General features: G+C 41.6%; 1 protein-coding gene across 1 annotated transcript in view; it reads right to left on the bottom strand.

Moving 5' to 3' along the window:
* The window catches only part of ARHGAP10 (Rho GTPase activating protein 10), a 2,173,597-nt gene that overhangs the window by 357,417 nt on the left and 1,801,056 nt on the right, over nucleotides 1–15,124 (bottom strand). The gene's annotated exons all lie outside the window — the stretch shown is intronic.

The following is a 15,124-nucleotide window of genomic DNA, read 5'->3' as shown; positions in this document are numbered from 1 at the left end:
GTGATTGTTAGTCTGACACTTGGTACAGAGGGGTAACACTGTGAGCCATGGGGAAAAGATATGGTACCCTCAACTCTCATTTGTCTACATATGGTTAGGGTCAGCTGGGAATTTGGGCCAGGCTCCTCAGTGGTCCCCTTGGAATGCAAGCCTAGCAAGTACCTATACACCTATGTGTGCCATCAGGATGAAGATTAAGGAAGGGGATAATGCACTGTAACAAGAATTTACATTTGGAATGGCAGTACCACAGGCCAATCCTGGAACAGCCACCCTGAGCAGAAAGGGGCATTATAGCCCATACAATTAATTGATAAACTTTGGCAGTATGGTCACCAGTGTCAGGAAAAATGAATGTTTTGGCTGGCTTGGTACTGAAGCTCAAAGATGAAGGGACACTAGCAGTACACAGCTCATTTTACTATGAGCTGCTGGTAGCCCAAGGAGGAATGACTACTGCTAAATAAATATACTTTACAATGGAAAGATGCTGCTTTTGTCTGTAGTGGTTTAATATGGAAGCACTTCTATAACTGATAAGCAGTTGGACTGTTAAAGCATTGCCCATCTGCATGCTAGCTTTGAGAATTGCTGTCTTCTGGTTCAGTTTGGTAAACACATCCAGGCAGAACTAATTTAGAAATCTCAATCTCACAGTGTACAGCAGTACAATCCTGACTGTGACCCATGTTCTGTTACCAGAAAGGGCAATAGAGGACCCAGCTGAGGAAAACAGGAGCTACGGGATAATGTTCATTCACTTCACCTTGGAAAGGAGGAGAGATGTTTATCTCTGGGCTGTGCATCCCATCCAGGATACTTGCTGAAGACTAGAGACAAAATCTGAGGTATATTTTTGCAAGGGGAAGTGCATTTTATGGGTTACTCCACTTATGGAAATGGCTGACTCCCCACACTGCACTCACTGCATTCCCACCCCATGACAATCAGCAGAGCATGCCCTATGGGAATGAGATAAAGCTTAAACAGAAAAAGCTCTGATAGGTGCTTGGATGAGTGATGGATCAGAATGTCAGTAGACACAGGTAGCAAAATATAGACCAACTTGACAAGGTGAAAAAACAATATGCCAATATTGCCCTGTACTGAAATGGATAGTGCTGGAGAGTTAGATCTAACTACACAGAAAACTCTAACAAAACACAAATCAAACTAAAAAACAAAGAAAAAAAAATACTGAAAACAGCACATTCACCATCCTCATACATCTTACCTAGGCCAGGCGTTTGTCAATAACATTTACTGTTACATGTTAGATGTGCATATTTGTTATTTTTTATAATAAATGTTTTAGGAACTTGTGAGAAAGTCTGTGGGTTGCTAAAGGTGGAACATTGTACACTTTTAGCTATCTGAGCATTTCAAGATAATTTTGTTAACCTTATGCCTGCTAACAAAGCTTTTCAAAAAGTTGTCAGTGTCCTTATGTTGATACCGGTGTAAAACTGCACAGCTCCTCTGAGGGCGAAGTAGCATCTTTTTACTACTTTTAACACCTAATTATCTCTAGAAGTTATACTTCTACTACTTAGAAACTATAAGACGCTGAGACATCAGTTGCAACTTTACCCTCACCTATTCACCCTCCAGCCACCTAGCAAGAAACACCTTCAAGCAAATCGCTCCTACTATAAATAGAGAGCATATAGCTGCCTTTCTGGGGCTAGACAGTCACACAGGCACTCAAGTCATTGAACCACAGGTACCAGTATGACTCTGTCATAGTCCATGTGGGGGTTATTGACTTGAGACACACCTCCTGTAACAACATGAAGCAAGACATAATGCCCGTGTCTCAGGCTGGTATGAAACTAGTTTGCAGCATGCTACCTTCTCCAAGGATTCTGCCACATTGCCAACAGAAAATTACTGATTTTAACAATTGGCTTAGCTTCTGGTATCAGTCCAAGGGGGTACAATATTTGACAGCCTGGGAGGACATGGCTGACAGACCATGCTGCTTTACCAGGGGTGGTCTGCTCTTATCCTCTCTAGGCTTTTCAGATATTGGGAAAGACTTTTTCTACCCCATAGTGTCTTTTTTAGGCAATGCCAAACTGATAAACCTCCCGACTTAACTGAACCTACAAATGAATATCTGAAGGTGGTACTGCTCAGTGCTAGAACTCTTAAAAAGAAACTCCAATCCTGCAAGCCTTCCTCTCCATGGAGAATGTACACATCTGTATAGTAGTAGATACATGGTTTAATGTCATGGAGAGTACCCTGGCAATGTATGGTTCTAATGTATTTCACACCTTTAGACCAGGTACTGCACATGAGGGAAGTAAAGGTGGAGTCTCAGTCTATATTAAAAACAACCTCACGTCCACACTAGTTAAAAGTGTATGACACACTGGAACTCATACATGTACAACTCACCATAAACAGGGTGTCGTATCATATTCTTACAACCTATAGGTCCGCTTTCATGTCCCAGGAAACACATACAACCTGTCTCAATGTACTGGAGTCCCTCACTGTTGAACCCACCAAATAGGATCTTCACGGGGGATTTCAACTACCCTTCTATACATTGGGAATCCTACACCACTTCTAATGCAGAAGCCCAGCAATTCCCAAACTTTGTTAATACCAACATCCTGGAACAGTTAGTTGACTCTCCTACCAGTGGTACAAACATCCTTGACCTTGTACATGTGAACAATGGGGAGCAATGTTCCTCACCCATTGTAATGTCCCTGTTTGCCAGATCTAATCATAAGACAGTTGCTGTGTCTTTCGGCTTTTCCCAGTTAGGAGTCGCTACAGCGGAACCCCAGTCCGCTAATGACTGGCAGTAGATTTTTATGTGCCGAGTTGCCAGCCCTGACACACAACCTTCATCGAAGGTACACCCATTCACGCATGTCTCCATACGCTCTAGCTGAGAATTGAACAGGACAACGTCTTACTGTGAGGTGACAACGTTACCGCAGCACCACCACTGCAGTTCTAATCATAAGACAGTACTGATTAATAATTAAATCCAGGGACCCAGTGAAACCATAAACCTTTACGAAGTATTCCAAGGTTAACCTCTCTCTACTAAGTTATAACTTGGTTAAATTCTAAGCATCTCCAAACCTAGTAAACACCAAAACATATGCTGAGTTATTTACCAAATCAATGTACAGACATACTGACAGGTGTACAGAGCGAGCTGTGCTCTCTCATATTAACTAATTCCCTCCAGTACAGCTCTTTTGAGTTGTTGTTGTTGTGTCTTTTGGCTTTTCCCGGTTAGGGGTCGCCACAGTGGAACTCTGGTCCGCTAATGATTGGCAGTAGATTTTTACGTGCTGAGTTGCCGGCCCTGACGCACAACCTTCAGCGAAGGTACGCCCATTCACGCATGTCTCCACACAGAAGACGCTCTAGCTGAGAATCGAACAGGACAATGGCTTACTGTGAGGCGACAACGCTACCACAGCACCACCACCTCTTTTGAGTGTGAACTTTTAACTCCTAGTGGGTGTGGCTTGAGCCTTTAAAAAATGTAGTTATCACCTTACAGTTCAAATAAGTATTCATATCTCTGGAACCATAAGTGTTACTAGAAAACTGTAAATGTCAAACTATTCAGGATAAATTCATCTTTACATTAGTGGCATTCATTCACTTTGATGCTTTAAAATGGATTTTATAGGCCAAAATAAAGGCAGTGAATATTAATTTTGTAACTGTGTATAAACAGCTTATGATATCTCAGTAACCATTCAAGCAGGACACATGCCACCAGCAGGATTTTCTACATAGTTGTGCGCTTTCATATTAGGCTATGCAGTTCTGTTACCTGAATGCTGAAATATTTTAGAGAAAGATGAAAATTATTACAAAACATGTAAACCGTATACAAATACTATTCAATATCTCTTTAGCTGCATTAGACAGAGGTTGAATATCAATACAATTCAGTTTGCCATCATGTATGGTTTAAGTTGAAATCATCCGATACCTTGTATATGGCATGGTTTTTATACCACAAATATGAACAAACAATATTTGACACCTAGAAGCATCAATAGAAGGAACTGCATAAACATTGGAGTTGCACGTGGCTATAACGAGTTAAGAATAAGACAAACTCAAAAGACAAGCCACCCTGGTGGAATCACAATATCAATCAGTTACACAACAAAAGAAAAAAATCTTGGCCAAGAAAAGGAAGAACAAAACCCAACATAAAAAAGCCCTCTGACCAATCTAATCAGGCAGCTAAGAGGGTTAATTTATACTTCAAAGGCTAAATTTGAAGAAAAATAGCTCCTTGGGCAATGGACAACAAGAAAGCTTTCTACGGCTATGTCTGTAACCTCAAGTTAAATATGCAACAAGGCTTAGAACTAATTGTAAATGGCATCACACACACTGAACTAGAGTCCACTGCCATTCTTTTGGCTCAAATTTCTCCCCCCACCCCCTGGGATAGTCCAAAGGAAATACTGCATACCACAATCCCCCAACCATTACTAAGGAACACTTCATTGACGTACGTTCCAAGGCCAAAAATACTGCTTGATGGGCTCGGAAAACATCCCAGGATGCTTACTAAATAGCACAAAGCATGAACTCTCTGGCCACTTGAAGCAGTTTTCAACTGGAGACTACAGTTAAAGGAATGGAAGATGGCTACAGTCATTCCTCTGCACAAAAGAGGTCCAACCACAGATCTGGGTAACTACAGGCCCATACGTCTGAACAGCCTCACATGTAAGGCCATGGGAAGAATCATCTTGGACATGATAAATAAGGACACAGGTAACCTGCAAATGCTGGACCCATCACATTTCGACTTTGTTAAAGTAAGGTCATGACTATTAAATCTGGTGGACTTTGAGAGGATTGTCAAAGCAATGGATGAGGGCAAGACTGTGCACACAGCTTACCTCGACCTGACCAAGCCTTTTGATGCAATACCCCACACTGAGGCATTACTAACAAGCACACTAAATTAGGTGTAAACCATTTTATCACCCACTGGATAGCCAAATGGCTAACTGATAGGACAAAGGAAGTAAAAATAGGTGAGGCCTCCATCAAGAGGCCAATCACTAGCAGAGCCCCCAGGGGTTCAGTATTGGGCCCACTGCTTTTTGGCATCTATTTCTCTGAAGTAGAAGTAAACACTGAAGGTTTACGTCTGACTAAGTTTGCAGATGATTGCAAGCTGGGTGTTATTACTGTGTCCCCTGCAGACACCAGCATTCTTCAAGAAAGCCTATCCTTGACTAATAAATGGTGCCAAAGCCATGGTCTTAAATTCAGTGCTAAGAAATGCATAATTGCGCCCTTTGGGAGGTCAACCATCCCAGCTAATTGCCATGCTGATAATACTCCCCTAACAGTCAATCCACTGGTCAGGGATCTGAGTATGCACATAGAAAGTAGCCTTTACTTCAAACATCATGTGGCCACAGTGGTGAGGAAATCCTTTTATGTTGCCCAACTTATAAGTAAAGGCATGGCATCTAGGTTGAAAGAGGTCATTATCCCACTATATTCTGCCCTTATCAGACCAATCATAGAGTACAGAGCTCCCTTCGGTATGTACCTGGCTATATGCAGCAACTAGAGTGACCTTAGAGGTACCTTACAAAAAGAATACAAGGCACAACAAACCTGCCTTATTCAGAGCACCATAAAGCCCTTTCCCTCTACACAGTCTTTTATAGATGCTGAGGGGTGATCAATGCCTGACTTAAAAGGCACCCAGAAACCCCACACTTATGAATCTCCTATATATTCGTAAGTCAAACAGTACCAGAAATACAAGGTCAAAGGACCTGAATTTTGTCTGTGACTTAGACAGAATGTGCTGGAGACACAGATATGTGTCCAGGAGACTGCACCTCCTATGGAACAGGCTTCCCATCCATGTGAAGCTGAGTTTGTCTATTACCCTGTTTAAGTGCAAACTAGATCAGTGGATGGGGAACAGAGCCTGGCACCCATGTCTCTTATGGACTGAGGTATCTTATAAATGTCTGGCTCTGAATGTCCTGTTTGAAGAAAGAACGTCATTATTCTTTCAGGAAACCTTGCCTAGGTTTAGAAAGGCCCCCATGGATCATTAGCATTAGTAATAATCTGTGAATCTATAAAACTGTCAAAGATATATCTTTTGGATACATTTGGATTGCATGGCTAGGCTTATAAAGGTCCTAGTGGTAGTTAGCCTGGTACACACTTATGAACCTATAATAACAGCTATGAATTTATCTTTCCTAATGACAGCATTTGCGCTTGTTCTCAGTTTCTCCTCCGCTTTGTGTTCATTGTAGTTAGACAGATAATGTTCAAAGTCAATCTTATATTTTTGTATTGTCACTGTTTTGGTCCAGTTGCTCAGGTCTTGTATGCATTTATATTACAGAACAGGTACAACCAATTTACAACATTGTTTCATGTTATTAGTGTCTCTCAGCTCTTTCCAAATCAGATTATCACACCTCAGTTCTTCTCAAATTCCACTGTTTTAGGTTATAAATCTTTCTCAGTCGTCTCAATGTCACAGACTGTTATATCTCATTTCTTTCCAAATACCAGTATTTGCACCTTTACTTGTCTTTGCATCTTGCTTTCTCGAAGGTAAGGATGTAAATAACTTACGTAAAGCTGAATAACTTAGACATTTTATTACATGCAGCTGAGCTCGTAATCAGTTTGCTTTGGTGCTCACTTCTTTACCTTGACATAGTTTAACCAAGCTTCTCAGGTGTACAACACTCATCTCAGTTCTTTTCAAGTGTTAGCCTTTGCACCACTACTGTCTTTGTATATGGATGATGTAGAAAGAACAAGTGAAGGACATTTTTGATATTTTGTATGCATGTATGCATCTTAATTGTCACTGACATGGTTTGCTCTTCAGTTTTTCCTTACCTTCATCACATGTTCATGTATAGAAATCTGTTCTCAGCTTGGTACACAACACAAACTCAATGACTTCCTTAAAGTGTTGCAGTCCTGCCATGCTATGGTATCCTACTAGCACTTTTCTAAGAACACAAAGTAAATATTAAAGAATGAAGAGATCAGCTTTGTCTCAGTCTGTTGCCAGCAACAGAATGTTCAAAGCGCACGATGTTTGGAAAATGGAATCTGACTGGTTCAAGAAATGCAATGACCTGAAAGCATTCTTCATGGACTGCAAAAAGGATTTCTTAGTCATTCACAGTGGAAGAAATGCTGTAACAAAGCATGAGGCAACTTATCAGCATATCCAGAAAGTCAAAACAAACCACCTAATGACAAAATGGCCAAGGAACCCAACCCTTCAAGGACCAGACCTCAAGTTTATTGCAGCTCAAGTTTTTGAGATGCTCCATGCAGTAAAACATAACATCTCATATAACATTTAGACTGTGGACTAAAACTGCCCAGCCAGTTATATAACAACTCAGGCATTGCAAAGAAACTATCTTGTGGAAGAACGAAGACTGAAGTCATCGATGAAAATGTTTTGGGTTTGGAATGCCTCCAGCAAGACTTGCAAAAACCAGGAACATTATATGCCATAGTCTCAGATGCTTCCAAGCAAGTGATATATGAAATTATTTCCACATGTTGTATGCTACTTTTCAAAGGAAGAATGAGTAGCAATTACAGAATTCTGTGAAACGCCTTATACATTTCTTTCTCTTCCTGTATGATTGTGTATTTTCGATTCATGTTTTCTTATGATGGATAATATTTGCATTCATTCTACTGACTGTATTACTTCTATGCCTGTCAAGCCACCATACGTTTTGTACTCACCAGACTGGTCTGAAAATCATCCAGTTGGGTAAGTACTCTATCCCAGAAAACAAATGCAAATAAATTAAACTAATTATATATGCATATCTAAACACACACTCACATGCGTGCACACACACACATCAAGAGAAAGTGTGTGTGTGTGTGTGTGTGTGTGTGTGTGTGTGTGTGTGTGTGTGTGTGCGTGCGTGTGTGTGTGTGTGTATACCTACTGCTTTTGCAGGAATTTAATGGTGAACTCTGCACACCTGTGCAGAAGGGTAGCTGGCTCAACCAGTGCCCTGTGTTGGTACCATGAACCAGCGTGCCCCCAGAGTAGTTGCACTTGTCACCCAACCCTAACTTTACTACTACTACAATCTTCACTTGTGTACCTGTACGGTGTTACATGATAAAAAGAATAAATTCAATGTGGCTTGAAACTCCATTATTTTAACCTGTTCACTGGTAGCAGATGATAGTTTCCAACTACAGAATCCCACCATGTCTGATAAAAAGAAGCTCTATGAAAGCTGGAAAAAATGAGGTTATGATTTGGTCTCAGGTTACTGGGCTGGAAAAACAAAATCATGCCTTACAGTTGTGCTGTCATGTACTGCGAGAGCCAAACACAATATAATGTAGATGTTCACCACAGGATGTGAACAGAGATGAAAGTATGCCTATATTCATAAAAAAGACAATGAGAGGGAAAGACTAGATTTACGAAGCATAGACTTTTTTGTGGATTATCAAAGTCTGTGTAGTTTCTATGGCAGACTGCATAAGTGATTTTGAGAAACAACACAGTCAGCTATATAAATATCTAATGCTTTCAGATGTAGGGTTTCTTTTAAACTGTTAGATACAGTATGCTTAAATGTAAAAACTAAACAATTAGCGTTAACAAACTGTACTCAATTAACTTTTGCCTCAGTGAAGTAAACCTTAAAGTGCATTCTTCAAGGAAAAGTCATGAGCTACAGCAATAGAACAGAATAGAAAAACAAAGAATACTTCGCAGGACAGAAACAAAACAGCAAGTAGATAAGAGAGCTTGGTGAGACTGTCATTCCTGGGGATGAATCCACAGGTCTATATTAGAAGAGCGAAGTGATTTAAGAGCGACTGCTCTTTCGTTGAAAAAAAATCACTGGGCTGTTTTCAGGATTTTGCTGTTTTCTCCACTGTGGTGTGATCTCGGAGTTGGTATATTTAAGTAGAGGGGGGGGGGGGGCATCCCACTTTATTTTGTATAATTTTTTTTTTTTTTTTTGGAACAGCGATTTTTTTCCCTGGGGATAAAAAAAATCACTGTTCCGTAACTTTACTCTTTTCAGACTTCGGTTTTACGTGTCGACGAAACAGCGTTCGATTTTAAGTTGCTTCGCTCTTGTAATATAGACCCGAATCCACTAGAGAAACGTCAGATATCCAAATGTGCTGTGTATCATAGTACTTAATGGACAAAACACTGTGCCAAGATAAGAGAACAATTTAAAACAGCAATGAAAAGCAAAATATCTAAAGATATGGAAGAATGCAGCACAACATTATTTGCAGAGGGTCTGTTTTAGATACAGAGAATTTTTGTATACAGTCTTTTGGATCAGCAATGAATATGGACTGCAGGTACATTGCTTGTGAAGAAAATAAATAGTTAGCTGTATCAGTAAAATGAATAAAACAAGGTGTGAAAATGTTAAAAACTGATTCAACAGGTAGTAAGACTAAGATCTGGAGATGTTTACTAAACAATGTGTAATAAATGTAATTCCATTTGAGATACATTTGCTGCCAAGTAAGATGTTCTTGAAAGGGGACAGAACTGTCCTGGACAGGGCAAATACTTAAGCCATGATGTTTAAACCAGTGACTCTTGAAATCACTACCTCTGGAATTTATTATGTTGACACTGTAAATAAAGACTTGAGAGTCACTGTGAGAATGAGGTCCAGTTAATTTCAGGGAACTTGACCATGGAGGAGTAGAAGCAGAACACTTTAAAGACATCTGGACATGCTTAAGTTGACAGACTGTAGAAACTGCTCTGCAGTTCAAAAACAAGGACCCTGGCTGCTTTTCTGTCATTCATACAGGACTATGAAAACATACCACAGTTTAAGGGTTTGAAATGGGAGACAAAGTACAGTACATAAAATCTGACTGTGCAGAGCACGAATGATCCAGGGTTTTCACTGGTAGGATGGAATTCTTGTACTTGTGAGGCAAGGTGGTAACGGGGCTGCAATCAAGGCTGTGTAAAGTCAAGACTTCAGTGGAGGCCCACTAAGTCAATAAAACTGGTAATTATGAGGTGATTTCCCAGCAGGGCAAGGCTCTTTATTCACCCCTCAAAACCAAGTGACTAAGCAGCTCACCCTACTATTCAGGCATGACCAAAGGGCAACTTCAGGTGCACTCTCCAGTCTAGCTGGTGAATCTGGGTATCCTGAGGCAATGTTACAACTGCCGTATGTACAGAGACAACCCTCTCCTCCTACCACAAAACACTAACATATGCGAGAGATGCAATTATAAAGCCAAACTGGAAGCTAAGCTATTTCCACCCAAGACTGGAACAGACAGTCAAGAGGAGAAGGTTAACACCTGCACCACAACTCCAGCTGCACAGAGACCTACTAAAACAGCACTGGCAAAAAATACACATAAATACACAAAATCATACTCGGAGGCTCTAAATAAAAACCTGCAAAAGCATCAGAGACCTCCAAAGCAGACACCCAAACAACCTGCACTTCCCATCACAAACCAGACAACACATAAAACACAAAATCAGTGTACCGCACAATCACAGCCCTTAAGGCGAAATAACATACCTAACACACTAGTAATAGGTGACTCTATAGTCAGGCACACTGATGTCCCACTCACTAGGCTGGACAAGCAGAAGGTTACTGTTAGCTGCCTGTCGGGAGCCAGAATCTGCCACATAACACAAGCATTCAGGTCACTCCAGAACAAGTACAAATATGAATCTGTCATTGTTCATGTTGGTGTGAATGACCTGGGACATACCTCCCTGGGCTACATGAAAAGAGACATGGAAAGGCTCTCTGATCATGTTGCCCAGGCTGGTATGACCCTGACCCTGAGTAGCATCCTGCCCTCACCAAGAATGATACCTCAGTATAAAGAAAAAATTATCAATTTCAACAATTGGCCAAGCTTCTGGTGTCATTCAAAGGGGATCCAGTGTCTGTCAGCCTGGGATGACATGCTCAACAAGCCGCATTGCTTTGCAAGAGATGGCTTGCATCTGTCACCCCTAGGTTTTCGAATACTGGCCAAGGCTCTTGCTACCCCCATAGTGCCTTTTTTAGGCAAGGCTCAAAAGTCAAACCCACCTCCGTAAACAGCACAATTAACAAAAAACTAAGGGTTATGCTACTCAATGCCAGGAGTTTAAATCTCAAAATGCATGCGCTCGATTCACTCCTCAGTATGGAGAACGTCGACATCTGTGCAGTAACTGAAACCTGGTTCAAGGCTCCAGAGAAAACCCCAGCACTATCGGGCTACAACTCATACCACACGTTTCAGCCACAGAACACAGACCGAAATACAAAACGAGGGGGTGTATCTATATTCATCAAGGATACCTACACCTCCAGGTTAGTGGCGCAGCATGATACCTCTGAGATCATCCATGTGCAACTAACATCGGGCAAATCTGCAATGCAAATTGTGGCCTGCGACAGATCACCCTCCATGACCCAGGACCACCACTCCACCTTTCTGGAGACACTGGAAAACATGAAGGTCCTACCAAACACCCTGATATTGGGCGATTTCAATTACCCTACCATTCACTGCGCAAACTACTCGAGTACAAATTCACAGGCCTAGCGCTTCCTGGAATTCATCAACTCAAACACCCTGGATCAGCTAGTAAACTCCCCTATCAGAGGTGAAAACATAATGGACCTGGTCATCACCAACAAGGGCGACAGGTGTTCCACACCGGAAGTCAACCCATCACTGGTTAGATCAGACCATAAACTAATCACTCTAGATGTCCACACCCCACCACCACCCCCAACTAAGGAAACCACAGCAAAAACTTTTCTAAAGCAAACTTCACCTTACTTAAGGTAGAGGTGGTAAGTTTCACAGCCCCCACGCTAAAGGATAATGCTGCCCAAGATGCAGAAACATTAACAAATGCACTCTATGAGCAACTACAAGGATGCATGGATCATGCCATCCCTAGCATAACCAAGATTCACTCCTCTAAGAGAAGGTAACCAGTTTGGTGGACCCCTGCAATAAACAGGCTATACAATAGATGGAGGAATCTAGTTCAGAAAAAAAAACAAATCCCAAGAAGGAAAGACATCCCTGATTAGTATCAGTAAGAAACTGAGGTCTCTCATGAAATCATCCAAGGCTAATGTCGAAAGAAAAATAGCCAAGGATTCAAAAGATAACCGCAAAGCCTTCTTTAGCTATGTTAAGAATCTAAGTGGCAACTCGCAGATATGCACTGAACTAGTGCAAAATAGCACAAACTATACTGAACCTACTGATATTGCCAACATCCTGGCAGATAGATTCAGTGCAAACTTCACCCCCCTCTCACCTCCAAAAGGGCCCACAACAATACCAGAAAAGTGTAGTGTCCCAAAAATCACAGACGCACAGGTGAAAACAGCCCTTTCAAAAGCCAAAAATACAGCATCAATGGGATCAGATGGTGTCACAGGCTGTGTCTTGCATGAACTACAGAACAAACTAACCCCCCACCTAAACACGCTGTTCAACCTCAGCTCCACAGGCTATGTGCCCATACAATGGTGCACAGCAATGGTTATTCCTCTCCACAAAGCAGGGACCACAACTGACCCTGGTAACTATCGCCCCATATGTCTAACTAGCCTGGTCTGCAAGGCTATGGAGCGCATCATCATGGAACTCATTAACAAAGACATTGGGAACCTCCAAACACTTGACCCGACCCAGTTCGGCTTTGTTAAGGGCAGATTATGCCTACTAAACCTCGTTGACTTCTTCGAGACAGTGACCAAGGCCATAGACAAGGGAAAGGTGGTTCACACAGCCTACCTTTACCTCACCAAGGCTTTCGACACCATTCCCCACTCAGGTATTACAGAAAAACTCACCAGCCTGAACATAAACCCCTACGTCACAAGATGGGTTGCCAACTGGCTTACAGACAGAGCTCACACAGTAAGAATAGTGAGCTCCAAGTCCGACTCTAAACCAGTCACAAGTGGTGTCCTGCAAGGCTCGGTCCTGGGACCCCTACTGTTCGGCATATACTTCTCAGAAGTACAGGCAAACACAGGAGGACTATGGCTAACCAAGTTCGCAGATGACTGCAAACTGGGAGCCATAACTGACTCTCCAGCTGACACGGACATCCTCCAAAAGGGCCTTACTGAGACGGACATCTGATGTCAAAGTCATGGCCACAAGCTAAATGACAAAAAATGCATAGTCATCCCATTTGGGAAAAACAAAACACCCACAAATTACCACATAGGTGGCAGCCCCCTTAAAACAGAAGAGGTAATAAGAGATCTGGGGACCCAGGTAGATAGTAATCTCCTTTGACAATCATATTGCCAAAGTAGTTAGGAAATCCTTCTATGTGGCCCATCTAATTACTAAAGGGTTCGCATCTAGAAATAAAGAGGTTATAGTGCCCCTCTACTCGTCACTCATTAGACCCATCATAGAGTACAATGCCCCATTTGGGATGTACCTCACAAGACACTTCCAACAGCTGGAAAGACCACAAAAGTACCTCACCAAGAGGATTACTGGTCTCAGACATATGTCCTATGCAGCCCGACTGAAAAAACTCCGGCTGTACTCAGTGGCATATCGCTTACTCAGAGGTGATCTCTGTCTGACTTACAAAGCCATGTCCAACTCAGAATTGATTCATGCTCCACCTAAAGAAATCCAAGTCACTGCGAGCCACGCACTCTAGTGAGCTAAACCTCGCCACAACAATAAATAGAACATGCTGGAGGGATAGATTCCTGTCACAGAGACTCCCCATGCTTTGGAACAAAATTCCAAACTACATTAGGCAGAACCCCTCACTAACACTCTTCAAGAGAAACCTAGACTAGTGGATGGGTAACAGAAAATACACTCATGGGATAACTTCATTGGCTCTGCTTGACAGAGGATCAGTTAATTAATCAATGGGACAGCGAAAGCCGAAGCACTCTGGCTAGGCTTATAAATGCCCTCGGGTAGATAGCCTAGTACCTACCTATGAACCTATGAGAGACTTACTGAAAATGATAATCAAAGAACTCAGATAAGGGACATAAAGATAAGATGGTGAGTTTTGAAAGGTGTAAGGAAGAATTTTTGGCACTAAAGGAATGAAGCAGCCACAGGTGCTGCAGTGAAATAAGAACCTCAAGTTTCAAAAAAGGTCAAATTGTAAGATTAGTGGAGAGAGAAAAAGGGCTGCAACATGCAGTTAAAATGATAGGCTGGGTTAGAGTAAGCTAATACAGTCAAAGGAAGAGACAGGAACTGGTATAAAGTGATATACCCAGCTGATATTGCAGGCACAAGTGTCTGTTGATATGTCACATGTGGAAGGCACACTGAAAAAGGAACTCACCAAATCTAGTCCTCTTACATGTGGAACACAATGCTTTCTTATGTGAACACTTATTGTTTGACTCAACAAAACAGCATGAAATACAAAGAGAATGAAGTTTTTGAAGAAGTTAATAATGTTGCCCAAAAAGGGTTCTCCATTAGGTAACTGTACACTCTCAGAAAAACTTCAAAAGGAATATCACTAAACTTGCATCTTGTGGCCAAAGGGCTAGTAGAAGAACTTTGCAAAAAAGAACTTCCAAAGGATTCACCACCATGTGCATCAGAACCTCTTTGTATCCTTTGGTCATAATTTGTCAAAAGCAGTGGAAAGTTCATTCCATGGACATTAAGTCTGTGTTTTTTGCAAGGTACGGAACTTTCTCATGACTTGTATGTCTGTTCCCAAGTATGTCCGGCATTCTATGTGGGCAAAACCGAAAGACATCTCAAAAGGCGAATTTATGAACATTTTTATGAAATACAGAAAGAAAATGTTAAAAATGCACTTTATAGACATCTTTCGGTATGCCCCATGGCCAGATATGAATTTTTTGTCCTTGAAACAATGGCCAAAGACAACCGGGGTGGCCCTTGGGAGACCAAACTGGAGCATAGGGAAACAAACTGGCAGATTTTATTAGAAACCAATAGGGCTCCAGGTCTCAATGATTTTATATCTATAGTGCCTTTGCTTAAATTAAAAGCTGGCAAAGTATAATTTATCAACATAAATGTGTTCCAATGA

Source organism: Protopterus annectens, chromosome 2.part1 (assembly GCF_019279795.1).
Source record: "Protopterus annectens isolate FY-2018-M chromosome 2.part1, PAN1.0, whole genome shotgun sequence".
NCBI lineage: Eukaryota > Metazoa > Chordata > Ceratodontiformes > Protopteridae > Protopterus > Protopterus annectens.
The sequence above is the reverse complement of the archived record's forward strand: the minus strand, read 5'-3'. Positions and strand labels throughout refer to the sequence as shown.